We start from the raw sequence: 14,371 nt of genomic DNA, 5'->3' as shown, positions 1-14,371 counted from the left end.
ATATAATCAATACTTAAAGACACGGGTACTTGTGGCTTGGGATAAAATTCCCAGTGACAATAGCATCTCACACAGATTCAAAACATATTGTATCTCAAATGACTTAGACGGAAATCAAGACCATCTGCCCTCAAAAACTATTTATCAGATGACTTATAAAGTGGTTCAAAAGATAATGATACTGTAGATTAAAGTTGTAAATAAGTTATTTTACATAATATGAAAGTAGACAAGACAGACATGTTTTTAAGTTAATCTACTCTGACTCCAAACATGCTTGTGCGTTTAAGTACAAATCTAATTCTTTGAACTGAATCCCTAAGTCCCTAGAATGTTTACAAGTTGGTAAGGGATGGAAGATAGCTTAAATCTGAACCTATATCTCAGGTCCAAATCTCTTCTTGATCTGCATATCTGAAAAGACACAACATCCTACCTGAAATATCTACTAAAAATAATTTTCACCACCTTAAGAAAGCTACTATCAAAAACAGAAAATAACAAGTGTCGGCAATGATGTGGAGAAATTGGAATCCTTGTGCACCACTGGTGGGAATATAAGATGATGCAGACACTGCAGAAAATAGTATCGAGGTTCCTCAAAAAATTAAAAATAGAATTACCACACAATCCAGCAACTGAACTTCTGGGTGTGTACCCAAAGAATTGAAAGCAGGAACTTGAACAGATATTTGTACACCCATGTTCATAACAGCATTATTCACAAAAACCAAAAGATGGAAGCCACTCAAATGTGAATAAACAAAAAAAAATATATATATACACATATATATATACATATACATACAGTGGAATATTATTCAGCCTTAAAAAGAAGGAAATTCTGACATATGCTACAATAATGGATGAACCTTAGGAAAACTGTGCTAAGTGAAATAAGTCAGTCACAAGAACAAATACTTATATGGTATCTAGCATCCACTTACATGAGGTATTGATAGTAATCAGCTTCATAGAGACAGGAAGTAGAATGGTGTTCGCCAGGTCCCCGGGGAAAGAAGAGTGGGAAGTTATTGTTTAATGAATGTGGAGTTTCAGTTTTACAAGATGGAAAGAATTCTAGAGACTGGTTGCATGACACGTGTGTACTGATACTTAATACTACTGAGCTGAACATCTAAAAATAATCAAGATGATAAACTGTAGGAGTATTTTACCATGATTTAAAAAAAAAAAAAAAGAATGTATACCTTAAACTCAACATTTTCAAAACTCTGTTCTGTGCCTCCCCGTTCCTTTTTTCATTTCCTTTCTTGCTCAAGCCAGAAATCTGGGAATTATCCTGAGCCACCTCCCTATCCTTCATCCACATCAGAAACCTACAAGTCCTACACAGCTGACCTTGAGGAGACATGCATCTTGAACTCATATACTTCTAACGTTGCTGCCACCATTCAAGTCCAAACCACTATCACTTCCTCTCTTGTCAGCTTCATGTTTCCCCCACCCCCCATTCCCTGTTTTCTTGCCATCCTCCAACCCACCTGTCTACCAAGGCGCTCATGTGACTTTCCAGGTACTTACAATAAAATCAAACCTCCTTGTCACGTCCAAGGCTCTTCATTACCTGCGGCTTGCCAGCTCTAACTTCATCTCCGTCTCACTCACCCTGGCCTGCAGTCACTCGGGTTCGAGTTCAGGTTCTTTGAAAGTGCCAAGCAGTTCTCACCTCAAGGTCTTTGCATATGCCACTCACTCTGCCTATCCTCATTTCAATGTCATCTCTTAAGCACATAAGCTCCTTGAGGGCAAGGCTTTCAATACGTGGCACAAATTTAAAAAAGCATGTCATTAGCAAAAAGTATCAAGAGAAGAAGTAAAGCAGGCTAAGAAGCCTGAGGTGCTATTAATATTTTTGACAGAAAACACAAGGATGGCCTCTTGCAAGCGACCTTTGCATATTCATCCAGGTCATTTTCCTGTTCAAACAGGTTCAAGGGCTCATTTTGACTTTCCTATTTATGGTGATTATGCAACTATGTCTCTAATCATCCAGGATTAAAACCCTGATGTCCTCCTGGAAAACTTCTGACCCTTCTCTATCCAATCTATTCTCTAGTCTCCCAGCTGCTAATTTTAATCACATTATCTATCACTTCCTGTCTGGAAAATGATGTCTCTCCCCACTCCACTCCATCCTTTATACATATGCTAGATTAATCTCTTGAAACTACAGTCTCAATTAATTTACTTTTTTGTTGCAAAATCTCTTGTCTGATTTAAGTCCAGACTGTCTCTGCCTGACAGTCCATAGTACTGCTTCTATTGACCTTTCCAACTGCATCTCACATCTTCCCCATCCCAGGCAAGTGGGCTGCTTCTACCCTGTACATACTATTTGTTTCCTAGAATCTGTGCTTTTTGACTCATTGGCCTTCACCATCCTACCCACCCCTGCTGCAGACTAACCTAAACCTCAAGTTCACTTTCAAAAATCACCTTCTCTATGAAATATTTCCACATCTTCCCAATCAGAAATGATCACTTCCATCTCTAACTCCCTAGGACATATTTTTTTCACCTTAATTATACATTTCATTACATTGCCTTTTATGCCATAATTACTTGTATACTTTTTCCTGTCGCTTTTCAGCTCATAAGATTCTCGAGGACACGGCCTGTATCACCTGCCACGTTGTTTGTTGTCAAGTCACTACGTCTTGTTTGACTTTTTGTGACCCCCGTGGACTGCAGCATGCCAGGTTTCCCTATCCTTCACTATCTCCCTAAGTTTGCTCAAGCTCATGTTCATTGAGTCAGTGATGCCATCCAACCATCTCATCCTCTGTCATCTCCTTCTCCTCTCAAATATTATTTTGTTACCCTGAGTTCAGTCCTTGGACCAGCAGCACTGGTATCACCTAGGAGTTTCTTAGAAATCCAGAATCTTGGGCCCCACCCTCATTCTCGGGTGAGGGTATCCAGAACCTGCATTTTAACAAGTGATTCCTATGCATTTGATCAAGTTCATGCTAGCCACTCATTTCATATCTGATTGTCTTCCCTGACTAGGGGAAAAAATGATCAAAAACAGAACATAACTTACATAATCCAAAGATAATTGTGAATGAATAAGGCTTTCATTATATAAAACTGTATTAAAGCTCCATAGTCAGTGGAAGGTTAACTATCAACCTTCTGAGTGAGAAAGACAAATCTTGCCTTGGCCAACAGCTGAGAAGATTTTGTGGTTTTATAAAGCTTGTCCACTTGTGAGTAGGAAGCCAGCCGAGGATTTGACCAAATGCTTCCCTGGTGGCTCCGCTGGTAAAGAATCCGTCTGCAATGTGGGAGACCCAGGTTCTATCCCTGGGTTGGGGAGATCCTCTGGAGAAGGGAACGGCTACCCACTCCAGTATTCTCGCCTGGACCATGGGGTCGCAAAGAGTCGGACACGACTGAGTGACTTTTACTGGCCTAACTTCACTGGCCAACATTATAACTCTCCTTTAACACATGGATTGGGAAAATATTTACATCAAAGCTTTAAAGAGTCTTCAGTCACATCCAGTAGATTGTAACACAAATGTGCTATAGATATAAGATTTCTCATTTGGTGGAACAGCAGCCCTAGTTTTCTCTGCTCTGAAATAAAGCTTTGGATTTTTTCCTACCTGGTAGACAAAGCATCGTAGGGAAATACAGACGTGATGTGACACGTACTCAGCTCCTGGGAAGTAGGTGTTTCCCAGGGGATGGGAGGCAGTGGCCATGGGGACGGGCCTTCTTCAAGGGCACCGTGCTGGCCACTAGAGGGCATCCGCATGCGATTCAAGTCAGCCTGACTTCAGACTTCAAACAGGAGCTACCCTGCAGAATTCACAGGGCAACCACGGCCACCCTCCACGCCCCCTCATAAACGGGCAGGGAGCAACTTCCACTACGGGAACGATCCCTAACCTCCTTTGTCTTGTAGCGCAAGAGACACTGTGTGAATAAGCTGGCATCCGCTGCAGGACTAGGGGCTGACTCGTGATACTCTTGCCTGCAGGTCACTCCATCTCTGTTTCTGGGGTGTCTCCGAACTTCTGCTCTCCCTTTCTCTCTCAGAACCATCCTAGCCACACAGAGAGCCTGGGCCCCCCACCTTCTTCTCCAGACTGCCATCTCGTGATCTCGGAAGTTCAAATCGACAGACCCGCTTGCAAAAGTGGTTTTCAGGGAGCAGGAATACGAGATGTGAGGCCGGGCAGGCCTGGAGCGAACAGGACTGCCTCTGAGGGGGAGCAGCAGTGGGAAGTGAGAGGGTCAGTCTCAGGCCACCGCACTGCCCGAGCCATTAACCCACCAACAGAGGAGCGGCCCAGGCAGCCGACCGTCCCCCGGCACCTGAGTGGCTCAGAGCGTGGCTGCAGCCTCGCCCCACCACCTTTCTCCTCACCAGGTCCCTCTCATTTGTGGGTAGACTCCAGGGTGGGTCTAATTACAGGACGGGATGCCCAGAGGCAGCTAGGTGTGAGCTGGCAGAACACACAGGGCCGCCCCTCCCCGGGTCCTCACAGCGACAGGGATGTTCCCACCCTCCAAGCCAGCTCCTCAGCAGCTCTGCCACCCAGGGCTGATAAGAAAAGTTTCACCACAGAGTTTTCATACATAGCCCCCCTTCCTCAGAAAGCCCCACTGGTTTGCGTGTCCCTAAATAACTCCTGCAGAAAACGCCAGTGCCCTGATGCTGTGGAGCTGTGGCATCTACGATGATCACAGAACCAGGAGACAGCTGGATGTGACGAAAGGATGATCTCCAATCCTGTTCCCACACCCTCAACTCCTCACTGCAAATGAAAAGGGAAGCAATGGCTTTGTTTATTGTTCTCTCGAAACTAAGAACCTGTACTCCACGGACACCCATTTTGCAAATACTTAAAAAAAAAAAAGCGTTCAAGTTCTAAACATTTAAAAGGCACTCTCTTTTAAGACAGAAACAACTTTAGAATGCAAGCCCTATTCTTTCCCCAATATGTCAGTAAGCAAAGAGCAACAGAATGGGCTGAACACCGTCTATGGCTGAGCCTGTGATCTGCTTGCTTGAACTTCTGCCTGTAGGTTTTCAGGTGCCAAGAAGAGCAGTTATGGCCTCCCTCCTGCAAGTCAGAGAGTCAAAGCCTGGATCAGCAGCAACAGAAGAATATGCATTACAACAGTGACCAGAAAAGTGGCTCAGGTCCTCCCCGAGGCACCCCACTGCCACCACCTAAAGAACAACCAACAGCCAGCATCACTTTCTAGGAATTTGTCAGTGGCTGTGATCACATGTCCTTCTTAAACGTAGATCTCCATTGACCAAATATTGCATAGCAACGACGTGGTTAAGAGGCCCCTGAGACTGATCGTTGAAACAGAAGGCTTTGTAAGTGACATATCTGTTCTTTTTAGCAAAGTACATTTCCAAAGTTCAGCCAATGGCTAGGGAAACACTTGGGCCATTGAGAATCCCCTCTCTGGCAACAGAGCTAATCTCATGTATGAATTTTTTTAGTCCTTGCATTGAGAAGATGTCTTAAATACCCAGCAACATGTTTATCTTCATTCAACAGTGAACGCCCTTTCAAACAAAATCCGCCAGGACAGAGATTAGTGTTTGTGCTAATGGAAAGTGATCAAAAGCCCGCAATGCTTTAGTTAGCTTACTCTGATGCCTGTTCCTGCTTGAGTTTCTCTGCAAAGTACATCAAAAGAACATAGATACCACTGGAAACTCGAAACGTTTACAATCTTCTAGTAACGAGTGAGAGACTACACATGAAACTCTGCAAGATGGGGAACAAAGCTGATCTCCACCTTCTACCTGAAACACAATACGTTGTGATCTATATGTAGTTCAGCCTTTCTGTCTAAATGTACACTCTCCCCCATCGCAGACATATTCTAGGCTTCCGACTATCTTGCTATATCAAATGAATACTACTTAAATCAATCTAACAAATTGTGGTGATTTTATGGGTTGGCAAGAGGGCTTAAAATGAGGAGGAATGCCAGATATCTCCCACGTCAAGTGGAACCCTTGAAGTTTGGAAAAGGGGCAAAGCTTTCATAGAGAGGCAGTACAGATGTAAATGAGGGCAAGCAGGAGGGTCTACCTAGCAAGGGAAGCATCAGGAAGGTCAAGGGCATTCAAGGAAGAGGGATGGCAATCTGAAGGCCTCCGCTTCCATCACACTTTCTGCATCTCTGGCTGGAGACGCCTGCTTCCAAGACCCACGCAGAAAGCAAAGAATAAAGGCAAGCAGTTAGGAGTTTTCTTCTCCCCTGCGAGTATCTCTCCAGCTTATATTCAAGGAAAAGAGACTGGGGCTGATGAACTCCTGAGTCCCAGGAATCCAGCACCCAGCCTGTTTCTTGGGAGCTGAGTTTAAATTATGTGCAGTTCACACACGTTGCTCCTCTCATTAGACTGTCCTCTACCATTAGAGACAGGCGCCTATGAGATGTGACAGGACAAGTCCCAGGAAGTAAAAGGGGAATACAAACTGTTCCTCCTCTCTCCCATCAAACAGCCTCCTTTCTCCTCTCCTTCAAATCAAAACCGGCACTCTCCTGTTAGACCAAAGAGAGACAATGGTGTGCACTGACCTGGTGAAGCTCAGATGAATTGTAAGCTTACACAAATTTGACCGACCAGCAAAATGTTACCACGCACCTCCCAGAGCCGTGGGAGCTCGTGTCTGGTAATGAGGCAAACCAGCAGGAAAGAGAGACACGGTTCTGAGCATGGACCACAAGCCCTCTCTCATCAGTGACTAGATGCCCCAACATTAAATTCTACTTTCTTGCTCATGTTTAAGCCATTTTATCTCCACCAGAAGGCCAGAATGGAGATGAAATTGTAACCTGATGACTTTGCTGCTAATTTAAGAACTGATCCAAGACCTTGGGGAGGGCAGGGCAGCGAAGGAAGAGAGATGTGAAAAAGTTGGGGTCAAGACAACAATCAGTTACTCAAAGGGGGCTTATCTTAGTCTAATGCGATCCTCCAATTCCACCCAAGAAGCCTCAACTCACAGAATGACATTGTTATTAAAATAAACTCAAACATATATAAAACATAGGACACCTTCAATGGCTACTTGGGCTCAAAAAGTCCATTATCTCTGACTCCTTCCATTGCTTCTTACATCCAATCACCCTGTCCTGGTCAACTCTTTCCTTGTAGAGTCGACCACATCTGCCCCTTCATAACGCTCCCAGGTTTCCGAAATCTTTTCTCCTTTTCCTGTAATATGGAGAAGGCGATGGCACCCCACTCCAGTACTCTTGCCTGGAAAATCGCATGGACGGAGGGGCCTGGTAGGCTGCAGTCCATGGGGTCGCTACGAGTCGGACACAACTGAGCGACTTCACTTTCACTTTTCACTTTTCTGCACTGGAGAAGGAAATGGCAACCCACTCCAGTGTTCTTGCCTAGAGAATCCCAGGGACGGGGGAGCCTGGTGGGCTGCCACCTATGGGGTCACACAGAGTCTGACACGACTGGGCAACTTCACTTTCACTTTCCTGTAATAACCTCCCAACCATGGCCCCTGTCTCTGGTTTTCTCCTCACCACCTCCTACACTGTGAACACAGTTATAAAGCTAATCTCACTGAAACAGGAGTGGTTCCATCACCAGCTTGCTGAGAAACATCCAGTGACTACCAACCTCCACTTTAAGACTGTGTCCACAAGCATTGCCCTGTCCGTGCTGAAACAACATGTACTCAGAGCTCTCCCTCTCCCCTCCACGATCTGTCCCTGCCCCCAACCCAGAAACAAACAAGCACCATTTTCAAGAGTCTGTGAGTGACCGCAATCACGGGTCCTCTCCAGCATTCAGGCTTCTCTGGATCAAATACTACAGCTGGAGATGTGGTTGAAAGGCACATTCTTTAGTCTCACACACATGGTATGATCCAGCCCCCCTCTACGTTTTCAGTACAATCTTCCCACTTCTCTCTATGAATGTATCACTTTCCATATGGATTCACACCCAGAGCTTCCAACTCATTGTTCGCATTCGGCTGCTATGCCTTGTTCAGCTATGTTTTGCCCTTGTCCAGGTGTCCTTTCTGGAGAAGGCAATGGCAACCCACTCCAGTCCTCTTGCCTGGAAAATCCCATGGACAGAGGAGCCTGGTAGGCTACAGTCATGGGATCGCAAAGAGTCAGACACAACTGAGCGACTTCACTTCACTTCAGATGTCCCTTCTCCACTGACCTGAAGCTGCATGCTGCAGTCTGCCAACCCCAGGACAGGGGGGTAGCAGGTGCACCTTTGACAGCCTGATGTAGGAGTGCAGTCAGATACCCCTGGGCTGGAATCCCAGCAGCATCCTGGACAAGCTAACCTCTCCTTAATTCAGTGTCTTCATTTTTAAAGGAGGATAGCGATCTCTACCTTGCTCAGGATGAACCAGGCTAGGAGGGCAGCCAGGTAACACATGAATGCTGCAGGTTGGGCTGCAGACAGACAGTGACGTGGCTGAGACAGGGCTGAAGCCTGGAAGCCTAGGGAGTGGAGCTCAACCCTCAGCTGACTTGGATCTAACCTGCCCAGGTCTTTGTGATTTTCCACTCACCGTGATGAACTAACGTTAGCTCTATTATTCTATTATTATTATTAATCCTCTTTTGAGTCAATATCGTTGAGGCTGGCTTAACTTCTTCAAGTCTGGGTTTGGGGGCTGGCACATGCATTCCTGTTATAAACATGATCAGGGATGAGTGACACCTCATCCCTAGGTTCACCCACTCCTTCACCCTACAGATATTCATGAGGCACCTACTGTGTGCTGGGTGGAAGAAAACCAAAAATGAATGAGCAGATTCGAAAGATGGGAGCTTATGTATAAAAGACTCAATGCCATGTTTAGGACACAGCAGGGGGCACATGCCCCTCGCAGGGCAATGCTTTCATCGCTGGTACAATTCTGCAGGTTTTCTCTCTTCCCCTGTGATCATGAGCAAGGCCTCTAGGGTGAGAAGATCCACGCAGCCTGCATTGGGGAGCTACCTGTGAATAGGGTCTTGCAGAGACACCAGATCCACAGTGCACACTGCATGAGGGAGGAGGGAACTTCTACTTTAACCCACTGAGAGTGCAGGATAGACTCTCTGCAGCTCAAGCCCATCCTGTCCTGACTAATACAATGGCTTTCATTTCCTCTACTATCGCCATTTGGCAATTAACCATGTGTAATAACGCCTTGTGATCATCCTTATACTGATTGCCCTTTATTTTTTTTAATTTCCTTAACTTTATGTGTCATCATGCCTCTTTAACTAAGCAAGAGCCTCCTAAACATGGTGACCTTCGTTTCTACTCACAGGGCTCTCCCCTTCACCCTCCAATCCCCCTAAATTTAGCAGTGAGCCTTGCATACAGCAACTGTTCAACTCATAATTGATGATTTAACATTTTCCCATAAAGAAATAATCCCCTTAATATAATGACAATTATTTACTTTCAGTAACTAATGCCACTCTGCTGGCATGGATAATTAGGAATTAAGCACAATAGCTACTATAAAACTTCAGGGACTCACCTGGGGCCTATGTCATCATGGCCTTAGGATTCTTTGTCAACTAATCGTTGGTTGGCTTGGTGATCATCTTATTTGTGTTGATCCCAGTGTCTGTGACCCTGTTTAATAATATGTTTCTGGGCTTCCTATTCATTCATCTGTACATTTAAACAGTCCTAAGGACCAGCAATGATTAACAGCTATGAAAACATACTAGCTGTGAGACCGTAGGCTAGTCGCCTCATCTCTTTATGCCCCAGTGTCCGTATCTGTAAGGTGAGAGTAAAAAAAAATGTATCTTGTAAGGTGGTTGTGAGAATTACATATGTTAATACGCATAAGGTACTTAGGAAGTTAAGTACTGAGATGCAGCAGTGGGGTTTCCCAGGTGGCGCAGTGGTAAAGAACCCACCTGCCAATGTAGACAACACAAGAAATGTGGGTTTGATCCCTGGATTGGAAACATCCCCTGGAGGAGGAAATAACAATGCCTGGAAAATTCAATGGACAGAGGAGTCTGGTGGGTACAAAGTCCTGCAGGGTCGCAAAGAGTCAGACACAACTGAACGCTCATACACACTAAACGCTAAAATCATTTACTGAGCACCTGCTGTATGGCAGATAATAGAGAAACAGGGATGAATAAGAGGTTGCCTAGTTCCTAAGGAGTTTACAATCTAGTAAAGGTGATTAAATATTGATACATAAACAAGTGAATTGAAGTGTTATAGAATCTGTTCCAGAAAGTGCACACACACAGAAAAGGCAGACTTGCATGCACACACAGCTGCACACACTCAACTATACACAACTCCTGGAGACTACTTACAAACAAGAAAGTGCTCCTTTCCCCTGGAAGAAAGGAAGCTGCAAGGTTCCATGGAGAACTGACAGCTGACCTGAGTTTATGATATGAATAAGGTACATGCCAGGCAAGATGAGGCACAAAGACATCCAAGTAACTAAATGTAAGAAGAGGCAAAAAACATTTATTCGTGTATTCATTCAGCCAAGATTTATCAAAATGCCTCCTATGTGCGTGTATTGCTTTAAGTCCTGGGACACAGCAGTTAATGATACTGACAAGATTTCTGCTTTCGCTACCCTCTAACAGAGGAGACTAACAATAAACCAGTTAACAGAGATACACAGACCAAGGAGCTAGGAAGAAAACCCAGTGGGTGAGACGGCCAGAGGGAGACTGGGGACACACCAGACCGCCTCCCTCCATCTGGAGACGTGTAGAGTGAGAGATGACAGCAGAGCCAGAGGCCAACACCAGACTCCACCCCTTTGTTTTCCCATGGGAAGAATTTTCCCTAGACCCTCCCGGCCGCCTACTCCATCCTTTTTCTTTCCCAGGGATGTGGAGTGAGGTGCCTGGCTGTGGGCTAAAGCCAGGGTGGACCACAGCTCTCCTTGGGAAACCATAACTTCACTGGGTAGAATTACTCTACCACAGGGGTGGGAGGGGGAGAATTAGGTTCTCTTTTTCCTTCCTTCTTCACACAGACAGTGACCCACAGACTCAAAACTTTCCTGCAGGTAGACTGTGACCAAGACCAGATCAGAGAAGCTCTTTGAGGTTCTCATCCTAAGATACAACTTCCCAGTTAACAGTTACCAGTCCCAGAGGTTCACCCTGGCTCCATCTGCTGTATTACATTTGTCTTATTTCTCAGTTGGCTCAGGACTTGGGAAGGAACGAGTACTCTTTGAAAAGACCGGTTTTCATACAATAAAAACCGTCCCTCCCTCAACAGACCTCAGAACTAAATTAGGAAGCACTATCCTAATCTATCAAACCTGTCATCTTAATGAAAAATCCTTCAGATCTCTTACTTAATAGCTCCAAAGACAGGGTTGGGGTTTGACTGAGAGGTCTAGCTCAAGAGGTATAAGGCGGCAAATTCAACAGAAATAGCAAATATTAGGGGAGAAGGGAGGTGACTTCAGTGCCACTGTGAAACCCTAGGGTACACAGTTCATGGTCTGTAGCCACAAAGAGGAAGAAGAGGAAACGCGAAATCTTTAGATAGTCTTACCTTGTGATTTCGTATCGACATGTTTTTTTTTTTTAAAACCACACCAGTAAACGAAATTTTTGAATTTGTCTTTTCTCTTTTAAAAATGTTTAGTATTTACACACTTGCTTCATTGCTTCCTTATGAGACTGGGTGAGACTAAAACATTATCATGAAGAAATATTAATGGTGTAATTACTATCTACAAGACTCACTTCTGAGCATTAGAGAAATAATAATTTTAAAACAGATGAAGAGTAAGAAGGATGGCTCCTAGGTTCTTTACCTAAAAAGACTGCTCAGGGCCCCAAAGTGTTATATATCAAAAAAGGAAATACAAATCAAATGTCAAATAGATGGTAAAGATTTTTTAAATGAGTCAGGAGTTTGGTGGGGGGAAGCATCTGCTAATATCCGGAGTGATTACAATGGTTTCATGGAGGATTTTTTTTTTTTTTTTTGCCACACACATGGCATGTGGGATCCTGGTTCCCCGACCAGGGATTAAACCCACACCCCCTATATTTTAAGTACAGAGTCTTAACCACTGGACAGACAGGGAAGTCCCCATGGAGGATTTTAGAGATGAGAAAACATCAAAGAAATGTGAAAACCCCACCCACACACACACACACACACTGAGAGACTGCAGTTAGAAACTGCACCTCTGGTGGAAGCCCCTAGAAGATATGCCACGTGCAACGGATCGCTGGGTGCAGCCGTACAGGGCCTGGCCTTGCACTGCCCTGAGAGGGGTCTCCTCAACCCCCCGTGGACCACGTTAAATGTGGCCTGTTTCCCTAGATTGCACCCCACTCCGTTTCCCTGTCCACTTTCAGCCAGCAGCAGCTAAGCGCCATGTACAGGAAGCACTCTGCCTACCATGCCCCTCTGCCAGGGCCGCCTGGCCAGAGGGCTGATTAGAAGACCAGGCTCTCATCGACAGGCTGGGTGGTTCTCTGCCAGCACACTCGGGGACCCGCAGAATTTTACTATAGACACCGCCTTCCCTTCGTCAAGCCCCCAGCTCGGTAGGGACAGGAGGCAAGTGTTGATAGCAGAGACGGACAACAATGACCCAGTCCACACTCTCTACAGGAGAGGAAAGGCGGGCCGGGATAACATGGAAAAAAAAGGCGGGGGGCAGAGGGCTGTGTTCATCCTGCCCAGGACACACAGCAGCCATGGTATTTTTTCTGGCTGCACAGACATGTTGCTATGGAACCAATACATGCCACTGCTACTTGGCCTCTGGCAAATAAAATCGCAGCGCTGGCAGGAGTATTTCCCTTAAAGGGATACCATCGAGGCCGGGCACTGTCTGAGCTCGGAAACAGCAGCAGCACTGTTTCAGGGTCCAGCCCCACTGAATACCATGAGCTGGAGCCCAGTGGACCCCCGTTTCACAAGGCGGACACTCACATAGCACACGAACCTGTGTGGTACCAACACAAGGCGTAGGGGGTCAGCCTCTGAGTTGCTTTTGAAGAAACTCACAGCTTCAGTGTATTTTTGGTTCCCCACAACCAGTAAAAGCAAACAGCGTGCAGTTTTTGGGAACAATGATTTGATGCCTCCTGACTGTGAACTTCAAACTCCTTACAACCCAGCAGGAAACTGAAGTTGCCGTTAAGTGGCTCAGCATGGGTTCAGGTGGTCCTTATTTTACTGCTTTACCATTCCTCAGCTCATACCCATGTCTACCAGTTTTTTACTTAAAGAACAGCACAAAATAGGCAAGGAATTCGGCACTTTCCCCCTTTCCCCAAGGCCCTTAACTGTCTCCTGTTTTAGTCGTGATCAATCTCTTGGTTCTACCGAGACCCTCTGATTTCCCCAGGGAGCAGCAGACCTCGGCGTTCCACGTTATAGTGGTGTGCTCTGGGGGATAAACCTTCCGGGCTTTTCTTGGATAAGATGAGGGAATGGAAACCCTCACACTTCTAATGATGCACAGTTCATGCACAGGGAGTACGTCGGGACAGAAGACATCAATTCTAGAGTAATAAGCAGGCGAGATAGGCAGTCCCTTAGTGAATCAGCAATCCATGTTCTAAATTCTATACAGCACGCTGGTAGAAAGCAGACTATCTCTGTACCCTGATGAGCAGAAAAATCAAGTTCCTTTACAAGGACTGCAGGAAGGGCCGAAGAGAAGCCCCTGTCTGTCAAGATAAAGTGATTAAGTTGAGAAGTGGGATATAATCAGGGACACGGGCTCTCAATACTAGGTTTAAGATCAAGCTCTAGAGGTGATGAGACATTTTGGAAATAAGTGCACTGAGATCATCAACCTAAATGAAGGTGATCCAGAGCCAGGTGGGGCACAGGTGTCTTGAAAGAACCACAGGTAGGTCCACCTTCTGGGATCCCACATTTGTACATCCTCCAGAGTACCCCCCAACTGCACTCTCACGTAAAAAGCATACTTTTTTTTTTTTTAGAGAAGGAATGCTTCTCTGAGAGTCTGTGACTGCACGCCACGTTTGCACAGCACGGCAAGAAACCTGTTAAGCCCTGCTCCGCAGGTGCAGGCAGTCCCGGGTGGGGGCGTGCCTCTCTGCAGCTGGCCCGCACGCTCCTGCAGGTGTGCCTCGGAGTCTGACAGCAAAGCAGGTGGACCACGGAGTCCCAGCACGTGACGGGGTGTTGCAAATGGGGTGGTTTGGGAAAGGCGCAAAGGAAACAAAAAATAGGCCTCTCCAGACGAGGTCCCAAACGAAAACGGTTCTGGGTACCTCCATGCCATCAGCTTCTCTAGGTAGTAGCCAAGCACTAGAAGGGGAGAGTGCCCCTCCTGCCACTTGTCTTGAAAGATGGAGGTGTGGT

At 45.7% G+C, this 14,371-nt stretch overlaps 1 protein-coding gene across 14 annotated transcripts in view; it reads right to left on the bottom strand.

Moving 5' to 3' along the window:
- The window catches only part of ATXN1 (ataxin 1), a 451,903-nt gene that overhangs the window by 170,231 nt on the left and 267,301 nt on the right, over positions 1 to 14,371 (bottom strand). The gene's annotated exons all lie outside the window — the stretch shown is intronic.

This window comes from Giraffa tippelskirchi, chromosome 8 (assembly GCF_054371585.1).
Source record: "Giraffa tippelskirchi isolate mGirTip1 chromosome 8, T2T-mGirTip1v1.2.pri, whole genome shotgun sequence".
Lineage (NCBI taxonomy): Eukaryota > Metazoa > Chordata > Mammalia > Artiodactyla > Giraffidae > Giraffa > Giraffa tippelskirchi.
Note: the sequence above shows the minus strand (reverse complement) of the source record. Positions and strands in the feature narration are given on the sequence as shown.